At 44.8% G+C, this 24,222-nt stretch overlaps 1 pseudogene across 1 annotated transcript; it reads left to right on the top strand.

Annotated features, from left to right (window-relative positions):
* Positions 1 to 1,865: 1,865 nt before the first annotated feature.
* On the top strand, positions 1,866 to 16,231 carry LOC310794260 (regulator of chromosome condensation-like; annotated as a pseudogene). The gene is made up of 2 exons: positions 1,866 to 2,600; positions 15,807 to 16,231. The product of its transcript is annotated as a regulator of chromosome condensation-like (transcript).
* Positions 16,232 to 24,222: the final 7,991 nt, after the last annotated feature.

Raw genomic sequence — 24,222 nt, 5'->3', positions numbered from 1 at the left:
GCAAGTTTTGTAGTCTGAAAATAACAGCGACTCTGACAACCCGTCAGTGCTATTAGCGGTAACTTCCCTGATCAGATTGAACCTTTATGGTGGGTGCAATCTCCCTCCCTGAAAAGCAACAGCGGCACAGCGAGAGCAGCCTGCACAAGCTGTTCTCACCGCCGACTCAGAGAGAGAAAAGCATCACTACAACAGCTGAATGCCTTTGGAGCGATCGAGGCCTCTCCCAGCGGGGGGTTCTCCCACTGAAAAGACGAGTGCAGGATGGAGGGAGGAAGACCTCCCCGCTCCCAACATTATGTCCCTGCCGTTCCCACTGCCATTTTCCAATCCGGGGTCGCATTCCTGCACGGAGCGCACGCTTAACCAGCCTGCTTCCTCATCAGACAGGTGTCTGATGGGCACTATAGGGCGGAGATTGATTGGCCGATTACCGTGTTTACCTTGGCCCTGCTGTTCAGACCATCGGGCTCCACTCCAGAGCTGTGGGGGATTTCCTCAAGGTCAGTGCCATCAATATTCAACAATGCCCCTAGGAGGCAGTCAGTGGGGGGTGGGGTGGTCGAGGGGCGGGGCCTGGGCGGGGATGCTGGTAAGGTGCCCTAGGTGCGGGTGCTGCTCAGCGATGTAATCTGTTCAGTGATTGTAGTGGCGTCCCTGGAGGAGGCTTCCCTGCATACCTTGAATGCAGCACAATGACTCAGACAGGAAGTCAGTGTTTTTGGCGTAGATCAATGGCTGGCAGGTTTATAGCTCAATCGTATCATTATCAATGGGCCCATTGTGTGTATACTGCACTTACAGCAGTATATTATGTGATGCTATTATATACAATAGGATTACACGAGAATAGGTATGGAATCACAGTGAGAACGCACATGACGTAGACTGTTTGGTGCAGCACCATGACAGCAGGCCTTTGTTTTTAGCATGGGTCCCAGCAGGAATTGAACCTGTAGCTGCTTTAACGACGGAGCCACTTTCTTTTTAAACACGTTTGTGTCCCTCTCATCTTTATCCCTGCTGGTGTCTGTGTGCACAGTCAGTATAGTTTCATATACCGGCCTTGATTTCATCCTTTCAGAAAAATGCCATTTGCTACAATTCTTTTTTGTAGTGGTCTCCAAAGCCTCCGGGACACACTCAAATTAATCATAAATCACAGAAAATTGGTGACGTCACCAGTGATGAGCACTCAATGATGATGTCATCAGTGAGTGATGTTATCAGTGATGATGTCACCAGAGGAGAGGTATGTCTGGGGGATTATCTATCCTATACGTCACTGACACCCCCCCCCCTCTCTCATCTCAAAAGGAGCGTCATCATATCATGGAGCCATACGCCACACTTAAACTGGTTATTTGTTCAATAAAGCTTGTTAAAACTTCCTACGAGTCTCTCATGATTGAAGTGTGGTCTTTGACTGAATTTCAATTATGGAAGACTAACCTCTACAGCATAGTTTAGAGCACCCCATGCATACATGCCCTTCGTCATTCAGGGTGTGTAACTCCTTAGTGACATCACTGATGACATCACAATTGCTCGAGTCACATCACTGGTGACATCACAATTGCTCGAGTAACATCACTAGTGACATCACAACTGCCCCTTCTCCATTTCCCAATATCCAATCAGCTAAGGACATCTGTCTCTCCTGATGCTGAGCCAATCACCTAAGCGGTGGTGGTGGTATATAGAGCCCTTGCTACTACGTCATTACTCACATTTGTGCCATCATCCTCAGCTGCTGTCCATCATCACTGGAGCAGTTGTCTCGCCACAGTGTGGAGAAGAACCAACCGCACGTTCACTTGGGTTAACTAGCTACAAACTTCTAAACCTTTCAGTCTGTTGCTGTCATGCCTGCTAAAAAGACCGCCGGCAAGAGGAAGTCTGAGGTTAAATTGGAAGATGATAAAGACCAAAAGAAACTGAAAGTGTCCCACAGGAGTCATGGGAAGGAGGCGGGTCAGGTTCTTGTGCTGGGCCAGGGTTATTTTGGACAGCTGGGTCTAGGAGACAACATCATCATGAGGAAGAAGCCAGCCCTGGTGACCCTACGGGAAGGCATTGTGCAAGTGATAGCTGGAGGCATGCACACCGTCTGCCTCAGTGACACTGGCAGTGTCTACACATTTGGTTGCAACGACGAGGGTGCCCTTGGTCGGGACACATCAGGGCAGTGCTCCGAGACGGTTCCAGGGAAGGTGCTGCTGGAGTCGAAGGTGGTTCAGGTGTCTGCTGGGGACAGCCACACAGCTGCACTCACAGATGACGGGACAGTGTACCTCTGGGGCTCCTTCAGGGATAACAATGGTGTTATTGGTCTTCTGGAACCCATGAAACCTTCCAACCTTCCAGTCAAAGTCCCCGTGACACAACCTGTTTTGAAAATTGCATCAGGCAACGACCACCTTGTCATGGTGACGCTGGAAGGAAATCTCTACACATCAGGCAATGCAGAGCAGGGTCAGCTGGGAAGGGTGGCTGAGCGCTTTGCCAACAGAGGAGGCAGGAGAGGCCTTTCCCGGTTGCTGACACCCCAGGTGGTCAAACTCAAAGGAAAGGTTCACTTTGTAGATGTGAGCCGGGCGGTGAGACAATGTTTTGTATTTCTTTGTTCTTTCTTTTGCAGTGTTTAATTATTTTTGAGTTGTTATGTTTCCTTTGGAAGTGATGCATGCTTTTATTTTCTAGACGTGGTTTTGTGTTAATTGTCTCAAGCTTGACCACCACTGCACACCTGTTGTCTATTGGCACCAATCTGTGACAAGAAAGACAGGCAGTGCGGGCGGCCTATTAGAAAATAGATGGAACTGAGCTGACCAATTAAACAGCACCAGAGGAGGGACTTGACCTGTTTGGGAAAGTATATAAACTGTCGATACAGGAAGGCACGAGAGAGGAACATGCAGTGACTGACAGTGGGACGCAGAGGCAGTGGCAGATCGCAGTGGCAGCAGCAGCAGACCTAAACAACAGCAGCAGACCTAAACAGAAGCAGCAGACCTAAGCAGCAGACCTGAAGCAGCAGACCTGAAGCAGCAGACCTGAAGCAGCAGACCTGAGGCAGCAGACCTAAGCAGCAGACCTGAAACAGCAGACCTAGCAGCAGACCTGAAGCAGCAGACCTTGCAGCAGCCCAGCAGCAGCAGACCAGAAGGAGCAGTGGGCTGGACCGAAACTCAACCCAAACCCAGCCTTGGAGCACCGCTCGCTAGCGGCCAGCAGAGGGAGAGTATAAACTCTCCCTTCCGCGTAAGTCTTTGACCTCCTCGGTGTTCCATGTGCTTGTGGTGTAGACGTGTCATAAGCAGGATATCAGCAAAGGACGGTTGACTCCCCTACAGTTTGTGTCTGCAGGTCTGACCAAGGAGGAGAGGAGACCCCCTGCACGGCGGACTCCGGATTCCCCCCCAGTCATCCAGCACGAGCACTTTATGGGCTTGGCCCAGAGTTTTAGCTGGACCATTTGAGTTGCTGTATTTTAACGAAGACATTTTAGCTGCTGCAGTTTTAACCCCCTGTCTTTTATTTTTAGACCTAGGTGATTATCGTTGTTGCATTTTATATTTTAGCCATTAAAAAAACTGTTACTCCTTGCACTGCGTCCTTGTTCACCTTTTTTTGATACACCACTGGTTTTAACTGCTCTCCACCCGATGAAACGAACCTTGTTTTAGATCCCTTTTTGTGTTATTTAAAAGAGTCCTAGGCTCTTCCAACCTAGGTGGCGTTGTCGGTGTTTTAAATTGAGTCCACGCCTACTAGCCCACCACGGGCGTCACATTTGGCGTTTAGTCGGCAGGATCGGGTTATAGAGAGCAGTTGTGGTGTGGAGAAAAAAAGTGAACATGATGATGCCAGTTTTTCCCGGGGCCCCATGGCTGCCAAAGTTTAAAGGCACTGCTGACGATGTAAGGTATTCAGAGTGGAAAGAGCAAATTAGAGGGCTATTGGGAGCACAAGAACTTGCTGAAGCTAGGAAGGTGGATATTGTTATTGGTGCCCTAGCTGGGGAAGCGAAACGACAAGTTAATGTCCTAGACAATGATGAAAGGGATACAGTGCGAAAAATCTTTACATATTTGGACTCCCTTTATGGAGATAAGATTCCCACTCCAGTATTACGCTCACAATTCTTCAGTTGCGCACAAAAACTTGGTGAATCGATGCAATCTTTTTTACTTAGACTGCGGGAGCTTCATTGTAGGCTGCGGCAACACGACCCTGACGGCCCTCCCTCCGCCGCTGCTCTGCGGGACCAATTGCTGCTTGGACTCCGGGAAAGTCCTCTAGGCCAGGCCCTCAAGGTCTATGCACGCCGTAACCCAGCGGAAGACTTTGCTGCTCTACGCCAGGAGGCGCTGTTGCTGGAGGCAGAGTATGGACGGCCACAGTCGGAGGTAACCTGCTCTGCAGTTAACAACTCCTATGTTCCCCCTAAACAGGAAGCTGACTGGAGGGAGACCTTAAAACAAGAGATCATGGAGGATGTGAAATCTCAGATGAAGGGATTTACCCAAGAGCTGATGAAGGAGATCAAGCCGCTGCTTCAGTCACCCCCAGCAGACTCACCACCTCCACCTGTACAGGCCAGAAGAGAGCCCCTACGACCGTCCTATACCAACGACCGAGACGAACAGGGTAGGCCCATCTGTCGCCAATGTAGACGAGCCGGGCATATTGCCAGGTTTTGTCGGAGCAGACCCACTGTTTCCCAATCACATTTAAACTAGACTTCCCTGCTGCTGAGGTCCGAGGGGGCAGGGGTTGATAGCTCACGGAGAGAGTCAAGGACCACAGAGGCGTTTATTGGACAATGCCCAACCATAGGAGTAACCATTTGAAGGGGTGGAGCTACAAGGGATATTAGATTCGGGGTCACAAGTCACCTTGATGAGCCAGAGTTTATTCGATGAACACTTTACTCAAGCTAAGCTGGGTAGGGCCCCTCTGATTCTGAAATTGAGAGCTGCCAATAACCTCGCGATCCCATACACAAGCTACGCTGTGCTGGACTTTGAAATAGATGGGATTATGATACCGGGGCGGGGGGTTTTGATAGTCAAAGATGAAGGTACTACTAAACCCCTCCTAATTGGCATGAATGTAATAGAAGCTTGCTGGGATTTACTTTTTAAGTCTCCCGGAAGATCTGGTGTCTCTCCTCGCCAGCTAAAGAACCCGAGGGTCTGGAAGGATGCCTTTGCGACCTGCCGTCGTGTAGAAGCCACTGTGGAAGAGGATGGAGCACTGGGATATGTGCGGCTGGCTCGACGAGGCACCATCAAGGTTCCCCCAAGGAGTGAAATGTTGGTGTGGGGACGTACTCGAATGGGCATCAATGGAGGAGATTACTGTGCCATGGTGGAGCCGCTCGCAGAGACCAGCAACGTGGGCGTAGCCAAGACATTGGCAGTGGTGAGGAAAGGAAGAGTCCCTATACGTGTGTGTAATCCTCACCCCTACAGCCTGTCCATAGGTCGACACCAGAGACTGGGGAAATTGTATCATGTGGACGAAGCTGACGTGCACGGCGCCCATGATCTAGACCTGTCCTTGGGTGAAGACTGCGTCGTTGACGTGGGGCTGGTAGATGCCACCACCACTGCCAGAAAAAGTCAAGAATTGCCAAAAGAGGTGAGCGACCTAGCTAATCAATCTAATTTGTCTGCACAGCAAAAGGAGGAGCTGCACGCCCTGTTGCTGAAATGGGAGAGCGTGTTCGCCAGAGAAGAGGAGGATTTTGGAAGAACGGACCTGGTGCAACACAGCATCCATACAGGTGATGCAGCACCTGTCAAGGAAAGGTACCGCCCCCTTCCCCCTCTTATGTATAAAGAAGTGAAAACCATGCTTGCAGACATGTTGGCGAAAGGGGTGATTAAGGAAAGTCGTAGTCCATGGGCAGCACCTATAGTACTGGTCCGAAAGAAAGATGGCCGTTGGAGATTTTGTGTGGACTATAGGAAATTGAACAGTGTAACACATAAAGATGCTTTCCCCTTGCCTCGGATCGAGGAGACTCTGACCAACCTAACCCGAGCCGAGTGGTTCTCAACACTCGATCTGGCCAGCGGCTACTGGCAGGTTGAGATGGACCCTCGGGACAGGGAAAAGACTGCGTTCACCACTCCCCTGGGACTGTTCGAGTTTGAACGCATGCCCTTCGGGCTCTGCAACGCCCCAGCCACTTTCCAGCGCCTGATGCAACAGTGCTTAAGCGGACAGGTGACTGATTCCTTACTAGTATATTTGGATGATATCATTATTTACTCCCCTGACTTTTCTTCTCATCTACAGCACCTAGACAAAGTGTTTGGGAGACTCCAGCAGCATGGCCTGAAAGTGCGAATAGACAAATGTAAACTGCTCCAGCAGGAAGTGAAATTCTTGGGTCATGTGGTGGATTGTAATGGGGTAAGACCAGACCCAGGCAAGGTCACTGCAGTCTTGGAATGGCCCACTCCATCTACTGTAGGCCAGGTGAGGGCCTTCTTAGGGCTGGCCGGCTACTACAGGCGTTTCGTGCCTGGGTTTGCCAAGGTAGCCCGCCCCCTTAACACACTATTGACAGGAGTTCCTGTCGACAGAAAAACCAGGCCCTGGAAGGTAAAATGGTCCCCAGAATGTGAACACTCCTTTGGTGCATTGAAAACGGCACTGACAACTGCACCCGTGTTGGCTTATGCCGACTATAACCTTCCCTTCCTTGTTTACACAGACGCCAGTAACCTGGGCCTTGGAGCAGTCCTGGCCCAAGTCCAAGAAGGGCGAGAGCGGGTGATAGCCTATGCAAGCCGTAGCTTACATCCAGCTGAGCGGAACGATGCAAACTATAGTTCCTTCAAATTGGAGCTCCTGGGTCTTAAGTGGGCGGTGACTGAAAAATTCAAGGACTATCTGACCGGTGCTCACTTCACCATTTATACTGATAACAACCCAGTTGCTCACCTGCAAACTGCCCGCCTAGGTGCGGTAGAACAACGTTGGGTGGCCCAATTGGCCTCCTTCGATTATGAGGTGAAATATCGTTCTGGTAAAAGCAATGTGAATGCTGATGCCCTGTCTAGGTGCCCCGTCCCTGCAGGGCCTCCCGAAGTCCCGGGACTGATCAGCGTGGCTGCCGTTGAACTGACCCCTAGTGGAGGAGAGGACTGGGTCAGCAGTGAATGGGAGGAGGCGCAGGCTGGTGACCCTGACATTCAAGCTGTCAAGAGGTATGTTGGGAGGCAAACACACCCTGGTAGACCAGAACGCTTGGCAATGTCGCACAGAGCCCAGAGACTGTTGCAACAGTGGAAAAAGCTACAAGTGAGAAATAAAATATTGTGTCGAAAAGTAATTGACCCCCACACTCTTGAGGAACACTTCCAGATTGTGTGTCCAAGCTCCAGGTGCAGAGAGGTCTGGAGAGAAACCCATGAGGCTGCAGCACACGCCGGTGTGGACCGCACCCTTGTCCGGATTCGCCATCGGTTTTACTGGCCGAACATGGAGGGAGAGGTGCGTCGATTCCAACAGGGTTGTGTTGCCTGCAGCCTACAGAGGGAGAAAATACCGCCTAAAGCCCCATTAAATCCTATTGCCGTCTCCTACCCATTAGAAATTGTGGGGCTAGACTTCCTGTCGTTGGGCCGACCTACAGACACGTACCAGAACATTCTTGTTGCCACTGACTTGTTTACTCGTTTTTCCTGGGCTATTCCCACCCGTGATCAAACCGCTCAGACTACAGTAAGGGCGTTGTGGACCCATGTAATACAACCATTCGGCTGCCCGGCCCGGTTTCATTCTGACCGTGGCCCCAATTTTGAGTCGGCCCTGATGAAACAATTGTGTGATACCTATGGTATAACTAAGAGTCGAACTACGCCCTACCATCCTGAAGGGAATGGTAGTGCCGAACGTTTTAACCAATCTCTCTTGAATATGCTCCGCTCCTTAGAGCTAGAAAAGCAACATCGTTGGCCTGAATACCTGCCTGAGCTAGTGCATGCCTATAATAATACCCCCCATTCTGTGACTTGCTACACTCCCTCTTATCTTATGTTTGGGCGTCATCTGCGACTCCCGGTAGACATAGGTCTAGGTGTGGGCCCCCGACAATCTAGACATGATCTTGGTAGCTGGGTGGTAGACCACCAACGACGATTGTCAACAGCTTATAAACTGACTGTACAGAGGACAGCAAATGCAGCCTCTCAACACAAATGCCGCTATGATCGAAAAGCGACTGCCTTGCCTTTATTACCTGGGGAACGAGTGTGGGTACGGGATAGAAATAGACAAGGAAGAGGGAAGCTGTGTCCTTGGTGGGGTCCCGAACCCTATGTGGTTTTAGGATCAGTGGGCGAGGCGGGGGTGGTGTATCGTGTGCAGCCCGAGAAGGGTGGGCGAGAACAGACTATTCATAGAAATGCCCTTAAGGTGTGCACAGCGCCCCCAGCGGAACCCCCACTTCAAACTAATGAACCTGTTACAGAAACCCAAGGACTTCCGGGCCCTTTCTTCTATGGGTTCCCACCCACAGAGCAGCCTGGGCCTCCCCCAGGTGCGGGAGTTGATGGACTTCTTAGGCGTTCAGCCAGAACGAACCTGGGCCAACCGCCTGCCCGATACAGAGACTAACATCAGGTGGCAAGGGACTGCCAACAGAAAAGTGTGGGGGGATGTGAGCCGGGCGGTGAGACAATGTTTTGTATTTCTTTGTTCTTTCTTTTGCAGTGTTTAATTATTTTTGAGTTGTTATGTTTCCTTTGGAAGTGATGCATGCTTTTATTTTCTAGACGTGGTTTTGTGTTAATTGTCTCAAGCTTGACCACCACTGCACACCTGTTGTCTATTGGCACCAATCTGTGACAAGAAAGACAGGCAGTGCGGGCGGCCTATTAGAAAATAGATGGAACTGAGCTGACCAATTAAACAGCACCAGAGGAGGGACTTGACCTGTTTGGGAAAGTATATAAACTGTCGATACAGGAAGGCACGAGAGAGGAACATGCAGTGACTGACAGTGGGACGCAGAGGCAGTGGCAGATCGCAGTGGCAGCAGCAGCAGACCTAAACAACAGCAGCAGACCTAAACAGAAGCAGCAGACCTGAAGCAGCAGACCTGAAGCAGCAGACCTGAAGCAGCAGACCTGAAGCAGCAGACCTGAGGCAGCAGACCTAAGCAGCAGACCTGAAACAGCAGACCTAGCAGCAGACCTGAAGCAGCAGACCTTGCAGCAGCCCAGCAGCAGCAGACCAGAAGGAGCAGTGGGCTGGACCGAAACTCAACCCAAACCCAGCCTTGGAGCACCGCTCGCTAGCGGCCAGCAGAGGGAGAGTATAAACTCTCCCTTCCGCGTAAGTCTTTGACCTCCTCGGTGTTCCATGTGCTTGTGGTGTAGACGTGTCATAAGCAGGATATCAGCAAAGGACGGTTGACTCCCCTACAGTTTGTGTCTGCAGGTCTGACCAAGGAGGAGAGGAGACCCCCTGCACGGCGGACTCCGGATTCCCCCCCAGTCATCCAGCACGAGCACTTTATGGGCTTGGCCCAGAGTTTTAGCTGGACCATTTGAGTTGCTGTATTTTAACGAAGACATTTTAGCTGCTGCAGTTTTAACCCCCTGTCTTTTATTTTTAGACCTAGGTGATTATCGTTGTTGCATTTTATATTTTAGCCATTAAAAAAACTGTTACTCCTTGCACTGCGTCCTTGTTCACCTTTTTTTGATACACCACTGGTTTTAACTGCTCTCCACCCGATGAAACGAACCTTGTTTTAGATCCCTTTTTGTGTTATTTAAAAGAGTCCTAGGCTCTTCCAACCTAGGTGGCGTTGTCGGTGTTTTAAATTGAGTCCACGCCTACTAGCCCACCACGGGCGTCACATAGACGCTTTCTGTGGAGCATACTTTACCTTTGCTGCGTCCAGGTTGGCGGCAAGATGGCGGACTAAGCAGACGCGCTTTTGAGAGTGCACGAGGAAGTTCCTCAAATGCATGAAAAAGGGACTCGTCTCCCCCCCAAAGAAGATTTTAGGCAACGTTCTAAAATGCCAAACGTCGAAAAGAAGCAAGACTCAAAGGAAAAAAGTCAAGGTATGGCGTCAGGCAGTAGCAACAGGTTCACCGGAAGCCCTGACAAGCCACCTAGCTCCGGGCTAGTTAGCAACAGGCAGGCTAGCATCGGTCAAGGTAGCAATAGACAAGCTAACACCACGCAAACTAGCAATAAGCAAGCTAATAAGGCTGGGGACGCGCTTGTTTCTCATGACTACACGGCGATGGAAGTTCATAATCCCGGGCCGGATAAACGAAGCTACTCCGAGGTAGAGGGATCCCCACACAGTACTCCGCAGAAGGAGTCCGCACGGAAGTGGGTAAAACCTAGTGAGGAATCTTCAATTGAATCCATTCTGACGGCAGTACACTCCCTGTGCTCCAGATTTGACAAACAAGAAAATAAACTGGAAGACATCAATTCTCAGATTAAGAAGAACAGCACAATGATCGGCAGCCTGGCTACAGCATTGGAAGTCAATGCAGCGGAAACAAAAGAATGCAAAAGCAAGGTGAATGCTTTAGAAAAAAAAGTGACTGCTGGAAAAAGAAAATACCATCCTCAAAGAGAGATCAAGTGAGCATGAGAGATACAGCAGGCGGTGGAATCTGAGAGTTAAAGGTATGAAGGAAACAGTGAATGAAAACACAAGAGATGAGGTGATTCAATTACTCAAGAAGATAGCACCACAGTGGGCACAGAAGATGGAAGAGATAGTCGACACCGTTCATCGGCTGGGAAGGAAGGAGGAGAAGAGAACACGCCAGGTGATCATCCAATTTGTCAAGCGCCAGCATAGAGATGAGCTCTGGAGAATGACGAAGGAGTCGGAGGCCTGTAAACAAGTGGGCGTTCGCTTCACTGAAGATTTATCCACGGCTGATAAACAGGCGAGAGAAGTTCTGTGGCCCAAGATAGAAGAAGCGAGAAAGGCCGGGAAGAAGGCATATTTTCGCGGTCCCTTTGGATTCATCAATGGACAGCGGATCTAAGTTGGAAGAGTGAACATTGATATGTAACTTGAACGGTAAAGACAGTGAATGAATGGTGGAGGAGACGACGACGATTATTATTATTATTTTTATCAGAGGAACTTCTGAGTTTCAGCACACGTCTAGGTTGGTTCTTTCTTGTTGTTGTTTATAACAACGTGTTGCGAAGTATATTATTTCTTTATCAATGTTTTTTCTAAAGTCAGAGATTTCTTTCTTATCTTTAAATGCAAGAGGTTTAAAGGACAATGTAAAGCGCAAGGCCACCTTTTTGTTTTGTAAAGGACTAAAAGCACAGTGCATTTTTCTGCAAGAGACTCATTCATGTGAAGAGGACACTACTTTTTGGAAGAACCAGTGGGGAGATAAAATATTCTTTTCTCATGGCAGCAATCGATCTGGAGGTGTGGCCATATGTTTACATAGATTCCCTGGGGAGGTAATAACACTCAAATCTGATAAGGATGGTCACTGGATTGGTATGGTTATTAATTTTGAAGGGACGTTTGCTATTCTGATTAATATATATGGGTATAATAATACTGCTCAGAACAAAATACTTTTAAGTACTTTGACAGAAGTGATTGCTGAATATAAGCAAATGTATGGCATAGGATTTACTTTAATAGGTGGGGATTTTAATATAGCACCGGACGAGTGGTTAGATAGATGTCCTTCTCCTTACAACAATCATCATCATAATACTGCATTGAAGGAATTCATGAATGTCAACTCTCTTATTGATATTTGGAGAGAGAAAAATCCACTTTTGAGATTTTTTTCCTGGGTAAAACCTAATGGCAGTTCAAGATCCAGAATTGATTTTTGGCTGGTGACCCCAGAAGTCACTAAGTGTGTGTCAAATGTCTCAATATCTGCTGCTCCCCTAACGGATCACTCTGTAATTGAAATTACACTGAAACCAGAGAATGATCCCAAATACAGAAAAAATTATTGGAAATTCAATGCTGATTTATTAAATGTAGAAAAATATGTGGAAAAAGTAAAGGCTTTATTGATGGAAATTAAAAACGATACAGAAATTGATACTTATTGTAGGAAATGGGAATACTTCAAATATAAGGTCAGGAGTCTTTCTATTACATTTAGCAAAATCAGATGTCAACAGCTGAAGGAAAATGAATTTAAAATGGTTCAAGAATTAAATGAATGTTGCAGGAAAAAAGAGTTATTAGATGAAGATAAAGCAAAGATTCTAAGTTTGCAAGCCAAATTAGATAACCTATTCATCCAAAGGGCACAAGGAGCTTATGTTAGATCTAGAGCCAAATGGATTGAACAAGGGGAAAAGAACACATCTTATTTCTTTGGACTAGAAAAAAGAAGACAAGAAAGAAACAAAATAAATGTTTTGATGATTAATGACAGAGAATGTTCTGAGCCAAAGGTAATTTCTGAAGAAATCCATCGCTTCTACTCTAAATTATACTCCTCATCCTATTCCATGGAGAGCTCAATATCATTTCTTGAAGGTATCAAACAATTCATTCCTCAAATTGACTTTGCATTTAAAGAAATATGTGACTCTGAGATTAGTATGAAGGAACTGGATACAGCCATTAAACAAATGTCAGTAGGTAAAGCTCCTGGTCAAGATGGTTTGACCTCAAACTTTTACAAATTCTTCTGGGAAGACATTAAAGAGATGCTATTTAAGGCTCTTATGGAATGTATTGAAAATAATAATTTGATGTCAACAATGAAACAAGGTATTATAACGTTGTTACCTAAACCTGGTAAGGACAAAAAATACATAGATAATCTGAGACCTATAACGCTATTGAATGTGGATTACAAATTATTTACGCATATTATTGGCAATCGGTTGAAAATGGGCATGGAACAGGTAATTAGTGAAACTCAATCTGGATTTATTAAGGAAAGATCTATACATAATAACATTAGATTGGTTCTCGATTTACTAGATTATAATTTCTTGGTTGAAGATAATGGCTTTATTTTATTTTTAGATTTTTATAAAGCCTTTGATTCAGTTGAACATCCTTTTATATTAAAATCATTAGAATACTTTGGTTTTGGAACAAACTTTATTAAGATTATTGGTATGATGTATAATGACATCAATAGTTCAGTCTCTCTCCCTCAGGGAACAACTAGAAGATTTGAGGTTAAACGCGGGATCCGTCAAGGTTGCGGCAGCTCCCCTTTATTATTTATTTTAGTAGCAGAATTGTTGTCTATTTTCATTAAAAACAGCCCAGAAATTGAACCTTTAAATGTGCTGGGTATTCATTTGAGTGTAACTCAGTTGGCAGATGATACCACCATCTTCCTCAAGAGGGCAGAACAGATCCCTTTGGTAATCAAGAAGATAGATGTGTTCTCTAAAGCATCTGGATTACAGCTAAACTTAAAGAAATGTGAACTTATTGCGATTCATGACCACTAGGGGTGTCACAATATATCGTCCCACGAAATTTCGCGATAGTAAAACGTCACGATATGTATCGTTGAGATGAAATCTCATATCGTGAAAAAAAAAAAAAAAAAAAAAAAAAAAAAAATTTTTTTTTTCAAAAGTAGACAAAGAAACGTCTTTGTTTGTTGAAGTTCAATGTGTGGAAAGTAGTTCAGTTGAACAAGTCTCTGAAGAGACACATGAGAAGTTATACAGGAGAGAAACCATTCAATTGAGTTTCTGGCAAAACTGTTTACTTGACAGGAAAAACTGAAGATGCATAAAAAATAGACTAAGAAAAGTCTTGTTGTTTGAGTTTGAAGAAAAACTGAAGATGCATAATGAGAATTTATACTGCTGAGAAACCTTTTAGTTCAAAGTAAATCTATTTAGTTCAAAGTAAATCTAAGTGACGGTGTAACTCATTCTATTTCAAGATAAGCCTTATCTCCAATCTCATGTTTTTTCTAGTTGTTATTGTAATAACAATTTCCCACAACAGCATGTTTTGTATTTGTGCATTTCAAATAAAATACTACTTTTCCAGTCATATATTGTCATTATTCAAGTTTAAAAAAATATTGTTAAAATCGTATCGTATCGTATCGTTATCGTGAACCCAGTATCGTGATACGTATCGTATCGTGAACTGAGTGTATCGTGACACCCCTAATGACCACCCATTAATAGATTTATATGAGATTCCTGTTAAAAATGAAGTGAAGTATTTAGGGGTGGTTATAATGAAAGATTGTAAAGCCAGAGAAGACCGAAATATTGTGACTACTATTAAGAAAAATGAGTCTATTCTTAACTCATGGTTACAGAGGGATCTGTCAATTTTTGGACGTATCTTGATTACTAAAATTGAAACGCTATCTAGGTTTATATACCCAGCCTTTTCACTAGCCATTCCTGACAAATTAATCAAATCAATTAATCAAAAGATTTTCAATTTTATCTGGAGAAATAAACATCATTATCTTAGAAAAGGTGATACGATAAAACCGTTAGAAGAGGGAGGTCTAAATGTGATTGATTATGAAGCAATGAATGGAATGATAAAACTAAAGTGGTTACAACAATTTTTACAGGATATGGATGGTTTCTGGTTCAATATCCCGGCTAAAATCTTTGAAAAGTGTGGTGGAATAGAGTTTGTGTTGAGTTGTGATTTCTGTATAACTAAATTACCTATAAAGTTGTCTACATTTCATCAGCAGGTATTATTATATTGGAAATTGATTTATAAACATAATTTTACTCCACATAATTCACCGATCTGGAATAATCATTATATTTTATTTAAAAGAAAATCTTTGTGTTACTGTGACTGGGTGGAGAAAGGTATTTGGTCAATTTTGCATTTGATGGATTCAAATGGTAATCTTCTCGAGTATAATACGTTTATTGATAAATACAATGTGAATTGCACAAAAAGACAATACTCGGTGGTTATTAAGGCAATTCCACAAGCAATGGTGAATACGGTTAAAGGGATGTTGTTGTATGTTTTCGTGCCTCAGCTACCTTCATTGTGTATTGACGGTATCAAATTTAAGGAGAAAAAATGCACAAACAAATTTATAAGGAATACTCTTACTTCTGTAATCTTCCCTTTACCAATAAAAAGGAAAAATCTGTTAAAAGATTATCCTGAAGAGATAAGAATTAGAATTTGAACTAGATACCTCACTCTCCCCATCCCACCCAAAGCTAAAGACACCCACTTTAAAGTAATGAATGATATTTATCCATGTAATGAGTTTCTGAGACAAAGATTTAACCTTGATTTGAACAACTGTAGATTTTGTGATTCTGATATTGAGACTGTAGAGCATCTGTTTTTTGTTTGTAATTACTCTAGATCTTTTTGGGATTTGTTTCAAAATTGGATATCTGAAAAAGACCCTCAATCACCCAATTTAGAATATAATGATATTAAATTTGGAGTTATAATGAAAGATAAACCAATTGAAATGATGTACAATAGTTTAATTATTATGGCTAAACAATTTATTCACCGATGTAGATTTCAAAATGCCAGACCCCTGTTCGTAGTATTCATGAATGAGATGATTAACTTTAAAAAAGCCTTGAAACATGTAAAAACCAAACAAGCATGGAGAGTGTACGAAAAGATGCATATTTTGATTACTGTTTAGAACTCTGACTAAATGTTTTTGCTTTATTTATTTTATTTTGTTTATTTGATTGTCTGTTCCAATTTTGTATAATGTACTGATTATTAATGCCAGACTTTGTTTATTGAATAATAAAAAAAATAAAAAATAAAAAAACTAAAATAAAAAAAAAACTTTACCTTTGCTGTGTCAAAGGAAGGCTATCTGTACGGATTTGGCCTCTCCAACTTTAACCAGCTTGGGACTCAAGGCATTGAAGTGTGTTTTCTCCCAGTGAAACTAACGTGTTTCAAGAACTCTACCACCACCTCTACCACCTCTACCACGTCACAGGCGAGCCTACGCCTGTGACGGGGGTGGAGCCAGCCAGTAGAGTGACATGTGGGGCGTCTGTCAGCTATGCTGTCACTAGAGAGGGATCTGTGTATGCCTGGGGAATGGGCACCAACTACCAGCTTGCCACAGGTGATGACTACGACGAGTGGAGCCCCGTCAAGATGACGGGCAAGCAGCTGGAGAACCGCGCAGTACTAATGGCTTCCAGTGGAGGGCAGCACACAGTCCTTTTGGTCAAAGACAAACAGGAGAGTTGATGTCTCCCTGCTGGGGCAGATTTGGGTGACCATTTATTTGATCTGTTGCAAATGGGGCTTGTTAAGATGCCTAAATGTGGGGGCGGGGTTAAGCCGAATGTGACTTCCTGTGCTGAGCCAAGAGAGCAAGAGAGGTGCAGGGCAGAGGGGAGAGGGGAAGGTTGTCCCCATTTATGAGCTCTCCTCTCGGTATGGAGAACATTTCTAGTTCATGGCAAACGAGGCTATTTTTTTAAATCTAGTTTTTCATTTTTATTCCATGTTCTTTTCAATAAAAAATTTACAATAACTGTAAGATGGTATGTGTGATGTTTGTGAATGTTTGTTTGTGCGTGCATGTAAGAAAGGAAAATTAACAGGGAAGCCTTTTAATGATATCCAACAGTTACAACTTTTTTTAACACTTATTTTCATTGAAGCAATAATTCCACTTTGCCACCCGTGGAGAAACGTGAACTCAAGGACCTTGCAGTCAAATTTAGTATGAGACTACTGTTAATTGACTATGTAGTCTTGAGTGTGTGAGACTATAGCCTACTGTTAATTTGACCTACAGTAGTCTTGTGTGAAACTACTGTTCATTTTACCTGTAGCACACACAATTGCTGGTGTTAGGACATTTAAGTAACAACTGATACTGGATTATACATTTTCTTGCTTTTCTTCCCCTCTGAAAATAAAGATTACAATAAAAAATAAAAAATGATGTCACCAGAGGGTTTCATCATTGCTTGAGTGACATCACACCATTAGGTAATTAGGGCAAACATGAGGTAATTAGGGCAATTAATTGGCCCTAGTTACCTAATTAAACAAATATGTCTCTGTTTTGTTAGGTCACCCGCACACGTATGCACGCGTGCACGTGCACACACACACACACACACACACACACACACACACACACACACACACACACACACACACACACACACACAATATGATTCAGTATGAAAAACAGATTCCACAGTCTTGAGCTTGATAATCCATCATAATAAACACAAAGCCTTAATTTGGTTTCTGTTTTATTATTTCATTGTTGTTGAATTTGTGTTTTTTTTTTTTATATATCACTGCTGCTCATTACGTTATTCTCTGCTTACCATCACCTGACACCCACAGGAGAAAAATAAGTCTCTGCCAAAAAAAGAATCCCTCAAAAGCATGTCTGTCGCCTTTCTCAAACCTCCCAGTTATTGTGTGCTGCTGAATTCTAAAGGATCAGATGGGAAATTGCAATGCTTTGTGGGTAAATGAATACCTCATCAATTTTGAGAGAGCAATCACACCAATATCTCACAGACACGTTTTTGTTCCTGTTCCCACTATGCTGAGAGAATGGCTCAAGTTGTAGACAAATGGGCTCGGTATGAATTCATTTTTCAACACCATCACCGCTGAATAACTTTGCCCTTGGGGAATAAGCATATCAAGGTAATACAGAGACGAAAGAGCAATGATTAATGTATGTCTTTAAACCCTCTTCTGAAAGCTGTGCACGCCAAGAATTAGGCTAAGATTGGCTATAGCTCATTTGAAGTGGTGTATTTTCGTATGGTCAAATTGTACAAGTAATAGCAAAAACACACAGCTGCCATTTATCAGCTTGAAATAAATAATCCGGTTTCATTTGAACTGATTTATCAATGATGTGAACTGAATACAATGAGTGTAACTTTTGTGCTGGATTCGTGGCTGGGTTGCACAACAAGCTTCCTCGAAAGCTTTAATTCTAAAACGGTATACAGTATCCAAGTTTTGGCGATATTCTTAATTGTTTTTTTGCCTTTTAGCGAGGGTAAATTAAATGGATTATAGGTGTATTAGACTCAGCTCTCAGTCTTAATCAGTTTCACTACCTTAAGACTGAGAATATTATTATTTAAATCTTTTCATAACATTAGGTGGTGCTGTTGGAAGCCTTGCATCGGAGAACCAATCATGAGTGTTGTGGGCGGGCCTGCTTGCTGGGGGCAGTGACGCTCATGCAGAACCGGTGTCTCGCAAAACATCGCCGCGTTTGCGGAGAAACGTATTAATCACTTAGAAACAAACATAACCTGTTAATAGGACGTCAGGTGTTTCATCCGGCCCCGGCGGCTAGAGGTCTTTCCCCCAGCGATAAGCCCGACTCCCGAGGCTAACGTTACAGAGCCTGCTGATGACTTCACAGTAGCAAGCGGACCACTTCCGGGTAGGAAAAATTATTGTAAAATAAACAACAGGTATACATTCTCTTTGCAGCACATCAGTGTCTTGCTCTATATTGGAACTATGAAACATTGCATTGCCGCTACCAAATAAAATTATAATAATAAATGTAGCCGTGTCTGCTGCCGGCCATTCTCGCCGGGCTCGAAGAGACAGATTTTGACAATGAAATTCCCAGACGTTTGGTGGTTAGGTGGCGCTGTTGGCGCCGCTCACCAAAAGTCCGGAAACCGAGACTATAGGTGTATTACTGTAGGGAGAGATTTCTAGTCCGGTCAGAACATGACCTTTGGTTCAGCTAGCGGTTAGCTAAAGATAAGTTACCAAGTTTGACTTGTTAGGATGCTTACTTAATAAACTTAACTTTTCTTGTCACAATTTGCGTAGTTTTTTTTTTATCTTTCTCTATCTTTCATTCATTGTGTGCATTTATAGTGGCTAATGTTCATCACTGTTTCTGGATAATGTAATCACATTACGCAATAATGAGATAACTATTCTTTTGAGTTAGCACATCATTCAAAATATTACTAATACATCATTAGTTATCATTATAATGAGGTATGTCACACGCCTTATGAGGCTTATAATTGCCGGTGAATGCAATAAGGTGGTGTTGGACAGCAGACACCCGGAGTTGGGTGGAAGTCGAAGAGGGACAGAATGTAAGGAAAGAGTGGATGGATAAATCCTGAAGGAGGTGGTAACATAAAGGCATACAAATGCAACATAAAGGATGCCAACTGCCAAAAAAAACACCCCAGAAGAAGAAGGTGGTGGTGGTGTTGTTATTACTGTACCTCCGCCAATGGTTATTTTTCTGGTGCCATTTTGTTTGTTTGTCAGCCAGCTACATTACGCAAAAACTATTGGTCCGATTTTCATGAAACTTGGTGGAAGACTGTAGCATGGGCCAAAGAAGAACGTTACATTTTGGATCTGATCTGGATCAGACTCATGCAATAATAGCTAGCACAAACAAGCCATAATAGCGGGCCTTGGCAGAGGTCTGCGCTCTCTTGAGTGCCTTTCTAGTTATATTATGTGCAAGTTCACAAACAATATCACCTGCTGCACGGCTTCTTTGTTCACTTATCAGGGTTCAGTTTCCCCTCGTCCAGATCAAGAACAATCAACAAGCGTTGATTTCCTAAACTTGATATATTATGTGTAATAATATCATTATTATATTGTTACTAGGAAATCAGACATGATCTCAGTAGCCCATTTATTTGGCACAGAATACACCCTACTTAATACTTACACCCTCAGCTGCAGTTTGCCTCTATTTCCATATCCACCCACACACACCCACATTATGCACACCCACACACACACACACACACACACACACACGCACACGCACACGCACACACACACACACACACACACACACACAATTAAAAAACGCACTATCAATCAACAGTTATAATAGAGCTGAACAGTCACGTGCCATTTCGTTTTATGGTCACTCATGATTCAGTAGGTCACACAGGTTTGCTTGGTTCCAGCCTTAAAACTCGTTATATAAGGATTTTTTTTAAATGACTATGTTGAAATGAATGGGAAACTTTCTTCCGGGGCAAGAAATGTCACGTGACTGTTGAGTTCTATATGGTTCTTTTTTAAATGGTGTATCATGTCTGATGTGGGAATTAAACTATTCATCACCTCTCATCACAACCCAAGGCTTTGAGGTGAAGGAGTATTCCTAAAATATCCCCGTCCCGTTCCCTACGACTCTGTGGCGCTCCGGGCCTCTCCCTCAGGGACATGTGGAATAACAAAATCACACAGCGTGTCACTTTTTTGTCATATTAGGGCATATCAGGAAAGAGAGAGAGAGAGAGAGAGAGAGAGAGAGAGAGAGAGAGAGAGAGAGAGAGAGAGAGAGACTCAGCTCTCAGGACTCTGCAGGGCTGTCTCAGTGGCAGAATGGACCCTGGTTCCTGTGTTTGTGCCTGTTCCTGTCTCCCGCTGTCACCCTGAGGCGCGTCGCCATTGTTTCCGCAGCGAGCGGCTCGACCTCGCCGCCTGGCTGAGGGAAGGGAGGACAGGGCAGGAGGGAGGAGGACAGGAGGGGAGAGGAGGACAGGAGGGGAGAGGAGGCCAGGAGGGGAGAGGAGGACAGGGCAGGGAGGAGGAGGCCAGGAGGGGGGAGGAGGCCAGGAGGGGGGAGGAGGCCAGGAGGGGAGAGGAGGCCAGGAGGGGAGAGGAGGACAGGGCAGGGAGGAGGAGGCCAGGAGGGGAGAGGAGGAGGACAGGGCAGGGCAGGGGGGAGGAGGACAGGAGGGGAGAGGAGGACAGGGCAGGGAGGAGGAGGCCAGGAGGGGGGAGGAGGCCAGGAGGGGAGAGGAGGACAGGGCAGGGAGGAGGATGACAGGGCAGGGCAGGGGGTAGGAGGACAGGAGGGGAGAGGAGGACAGGGGAGGGGGGAGGAGGCCAGGAGGGGAGAGGAGGACAGGAGGGGGGAGGAGGCCAGGAGGGGAGAGGAGGACAGGGCAGGGAGGAGGAGGCCAGGAGGGGAGAGGAGGAGGACAGGGCAGGGGGGAGGAGGCCAGGAGGGGAGAGGAGGACAGGAGGGGAGAGGAGGACAGGAGGGGAGAGGAGGACAGGGCAGGGGGGAGGAGGCCAGGAGGGGAGAGGAGGAGGACTGTTGGAACAGAGCTGCTCACACCTCAATGAAGAGGGACAAGACATGCAGGCGGGCACACAGGCAGAAAAACATGCACGCAGGACAGACACACATGCACATGCACACACACACACACACACACACACACACACACACACACACACACACACACACACACACTGTTTAGTTGTTCCTCTGGATCAGGTAAACAGACTCCCAGTCTGGCACACAGGGATGGGAAGCACTGGGATGTGGAAATCTCACTGTTCTCTACTTTACTCTGCTCTATGCTATGCTATGCTACTCTACTCTACTCTACTCTACTCTACTCTACTCCACTGCTCTTTGCTGTTCTGTACTCTGCACTGATCTGCAGTATTCTACACAACTCCACTCTGCTTAAAGCCCAATGTCCACCAGATGCAGTGCGGCTCTGGTAAAACTGCAGACGCTCGCCCATGTTAATAGATGGCCAATACATGCGGTCCTACGGAAAACACCTGTGTCTGACAAGATGACATGGGTGTGGGTCTGTTCAGGGAGCCACTGTATCACAGCAGGTGGACATGTCATAGGCCGTTACACCACTATACAATGTTCTGCTCTACTGTCACAGCACTGCAAGCCCTGGGCATCGGTATTGTTAATATCATGATTCATTATGCACTCGTTTGTCTGGGGGCTTCTAGTGGCCTCGGCTGCTACAAACATTTGAGTTAAGAAAGAAAGGGTTGCCCAAGCTTGCTGAGTGAGAGTGTCGCTTAGTTCCTACTAAATTAGCAAGTAATAAGCTAATAATAGGTAATTAGCAGTGCTAATGTAGCTGTCAGCCCATTCTCCTCATGTGGCCCACCGGGCCTCTGCTCGGTGTCCGGTTGATAGTTATTTTATAGACGCACAACACTTAAGCAACACTCAACAAAGTCCATCAGGAAAGGGGGAAAATGCACAATCTATTTGTGCATATGTCACGGCTTAGCAGAACACCATTATCCACATGGGTCTTGGGCGTCCGAGACTGAGAGACGAGAGACTGCCCTAAACCTATTCTATTCTATTCTATTCTATTCTGATCTGTGATCCTCTATGCTCTGATCTACTCTATTTAACCTGCTATACTCTAATATTTTACTTTCTTCTCTTCTCTCATCTGCTCTTCTCCACTACACAGGACTATGATGGAAAGTTAATATTACTTCCATAAATTGAGTGCACCCTCTGACTCATATTTTGTGAAACAGCAGCCTGTGCCAGCACTGAAAACCACTGGAAATAAAAGGCGAGGTAAGACACTGTACTGTACTGTGCCATAGTATCATATCGTGCACATTTGGTCTTTGTTTGGGTTGACATTGAACTCATCATGTATGAAATGCTGGCTTGGTTCTACATTCGTAATGCATCGAATCGTCATTGAATCAGGTTCTGGTTTGATCATCACATGTCTGCTGAATAGAACTGGATCAATCCCAGCACCGATTTTCCAATAAAGGCAGAAACCGTTGAGCGCCTGTGTCTTGGCAGCCCTGCTGGATTGAAAATGGCATGTTTATATAGACTTCTCACCACCTACAGACTTTAAATTAGGGTAATTTTACATGTCAAATTACCATGATATTTGTGCTGGCATATGCACACATTTCGGTATTTACATACTCCCCTCCTCCTATCACAATGAATTCAGATGGAATGAATTTCTTTTCCATATCGGAAATATTCAGTGAAGGAATGTGATGGGGTTATTGTTTATAAAGCAATCATCCTGATAACCGTGTTAATTGGGTGTTAAGGGTCCATCATTATCGCACAGTTTATTCTAGTCTCTGCTCTACATCATTTTGACAGCAGCAAGTGAAAACACTAACATTCAGAGCTGTGGTCAACTTGGAGTTTATGCACCTTTGTTTATCCAAGGAACGTTGACCTGCTCTTTATCAGCAGCAGTGTTGAGGTCATTATTGGAAAATGGAAAATGAGCAAATACTGGTTACTTTTCTCAAAAGTAATGAATGATTTAGGGTGCTTTCACACTGGCGCCCAGGTACCGTTCCCGAGCACACTTGTCCCCCAATTGACCCCAGTTTCGGAACATTTGACGAGTGTGAACGTTGCGTTCCGTACCGTTCTGCGCCCGGGCGCGCAACAGAGGGAACCGCGACAGGATCCACTTGAAAAGGTGGTCTGGGGAGCGTTTTGGCGTGCCCGGGCACGGAACACTTGCGAGTGTGAAAGCCAAGTTAGCCAACCGTTCCGAACCACATAGACAACAAACGGGCGAGGACAAACTCCAGGCATAGTTGATGATGCAAGTGCACTCTGTTCCGTTTCCGAGCACGGAAGAAATGCTGTAATGTGAAAGCTGACCAGCGGGGGAGAGGTGAGGGGGGGGGGGCAATCGTTCCCGAGTGCAGAACGGAATGGAACGGAAAGCAATCGTTCCCAGTGAGAAAGCAGCCTTAGTGAATTACTTGTTTAGACTACCTCCTGAGAGAGTACTTTTAGTTTTGCTCAAAAACAGTTGTCCTACTTGGATCCACTGCACCAATAAATATTGTCGGTGTAAGACAGATATCAGCAGAAGTCTCTAAATAATGATACAAAATTAATGCTTGTAATAAAGACAGAGTGCATTAAATTCCAACTTTCCAAGTTGTACTCACCGGTCACCATTTTGTTGGATCGTTCGTGCAGCTCTACTTATAATTGTGATATATCTGACATGACTTAAAGGCAGGATAAGATGAGGGGAATCTTTTGATATTAGTCCAATAAAGAGCTTAAATAGGCTAAAGGTGGTAATAAATGTAATGTCAGTAACTGTAATGTGATTGTTGAAGTTAGAACAGTAATGCCTGACTTTACATGATACAGTGATGTGATTACAATAACACGTTATCCAAAAATCGAGGGAACATTTCGGTACATGAGTAATATCATCAGTGACCTCATCAGCGACATCATAAATGGTGTCACATCTAACAGTATGCTGAATGTTTTCCTTAGAATTCTGACTTTAATCTGAGAATTCTGACTTTCTTCTCAGCATTCTGACATTAAAATCACAATGGTGATTTCCCCCCTCATATTTCTGACTTTAATCTGAGAATTCTGACTTTAATCTCAGAATTCTGACTTTTTTCCTCAG

This window comes from Poromitra crassiceps (assembly GCF_964638095.1).
Source record: "Poromitra crassiceps genome assembly, chromosome: 19".
In the NCBI taxonomy this organism is placed as follows: Eukaryota; Metazoa; Chordata; class Actinopteri; order Beryciformes; family Melamphaidae; genus Poromitra; species Poromitra crassiceps.
Note: the sequence above shows the minus strand (reverse complement) of the source record. Positions and strands in the feature narration are given on the sequence as shown.